This window comes from Perognathus longimembris, chromosome 2, assembly GCF_023159225.1.
Source record: "Perognathus longimembris pacificus isolate PPM17 chromosome 2, ASM2315922v1, whole genome shotgun sequence".
NCBI classification, from domain to species: domain Eukaryota; kingdom Metazoa; phylum Chordata; class Mammalia; order Rodentia; family Heteromyidae; genus Perognathus; species Perognathus longimembris.
In genome coordinates, this window is record NC_063162.1 from 99,321,333 (window position 1) to 99,323,138 (window position 1,806).

Consider the following 1,806-nt stretch of genomic DNA (forward strand, 5'->3'; position numbering starts at 1 on the left):
CCTTCTTTGTCTCTTCTTGCTGATTTTAATTAGAAGTCAATTTTTAAAAATATGGAACACGGGCTGGGAATATGGCCTAGTGGCAAGAGTGCTTGCCTCGTATACATGAAGCCCTAGGTTCGATTCCCCAGCACCACATATATAGGAAACGGCCAGAAGTGGTAGAGTGCTAGCCTTGAGTGGGAAGAAGCCAGGGACAGTGTCAGGCCCTGAGTTCAAGGCCCAGGACTGGCAAAAAAAAATATGGAACATTTCATGAATTTGTGTGTCACCCTTGTGTAGTAGCCATGCTGTTCTTCTCTGTATCATTCCAATTTTAACATATGTGCTGCCGAAGTGAGCACTATATGTACATATATCTATATGTACATCTATCTATCTTTCTCTCTCTATATATATATATATAGAGAGAGAGAAATCTTATCACATTTTCACTTGCTGTACTCGTGATCCTTCTGTTTCTTCCTATTGAGGAGTTGCAATTACATGCATAGACCTTAATGCCCAGCAAATCTTTGATTTTTAGGTCTTGGCTTCTAGAGAATTTTCTCATAGTTATGCTACTGTCTCAGCCACTGGATTGATTATTGGATAAGCAGAGGATAGCATCAAATGCATTCGATTTTCCTATTATGATGTTTAATTAAGGGCATTATTAACAAGACATCCAATCACAAAGTAAGCCATTCATGGAGTGGACTATATACATCTACTCAGGTTCTAAAACCAACCCACAGAACAAAAATCTGCAAAGAATTACAGACTTCTTCAGAAAGCAAGATAGCTTTTTACCCCCAAACCACATCTCTGCTTTTGGCTCTTTGCTGGTTAATTGGATGTAAGTGTCTTACAGGCTTTCTGGAAACAACTGGCTTTGAACAATCCTGTGATAGCCTCCTGAGAACTAGGATTACAGGCATGAGCTAGCAGACAATGGGGAAGGTTGACATCTGCAAAAGCGTCAGAGTAATAGTAACCAACAGCAAACCTGGACTGAAAATATTTCTGATCTTTAAAGAGAAAAAAAAAAGCAACAAAGTAGGTTAAAATAATCTTACTTAACACTTAATAAAATCATAACCTCATTAAGTTATACGTGATGTTAGAGAAAAGAGACACCAAGAAATCCTTTGAAATTTCCTTTAAAACATTCATGAATGTAATTCTACACTTACTCAAATTCCCTATAATAAACATCTATAAACAGCTTCTCTGGGTTTTCTATTTGCAGTAAAATAAGATCAATATAATAGTGTCTATAGAGTTTTGAAAGATAGTTTCATGTTCCCCAAAATTCTATAATAGTTTAATTGGTTTTGATATTTGAAATAAAGAGGGAAATATTATCAAAATACTCAAGGGATGAGAAACATTTATAAGGTTGATTAATTGTTGACAACAATGGCTAGAAAATAACTCAGTCAACTTAGTTTAATCAAAACAGAAAATACAAAATGGAAAAATTATTACTGTATGGGAAGACCTATATGAACTTAAAGTAGCAAAATAAGTATTTATTTCAAAATCACTTTCTTTTTTTTTCCAAATTTTTATTATCAAACTGATGTACAGAGAAGTTACAGTTTCATACATTAGGCATTGGATACATTTATTGTACTGTTTGTTACCTCGTCCCTCATACCCCCCCTCGCCTCCCCCTTTCCCTTTCCCCCCATAAGTTGTTCAGTTCACTTACACCAAACAGTTTTGCAAGTATTGCTTTTGTAGTTGTTTTTCTTTTTTTACCCTGTGTCTCTCAATTTTGGTATTCCCTTTCAATTTCCTAGTTCTAATACCAGTATACAT

At 35.3% G+C, this 1,806-nt stretch overlaps 1 non-coding gene across 1 annotated transcript; it reads right to left on the bottom strand.

The window, feature by feature from the left end:
* Nucleotides 1–237: 237 nt before the first annotated feature.
* Nucleotides 238–344, bottom strand: LOC125347384. The gene has a single exon (XR_007210172.1). It is a non-coding gene; the product is annotated as a U6 spliceosomal RNA (small nuclear RNA).
* Between the last annotated feature and the right edge of the window lie 1,462 nt (nt 345–1,806).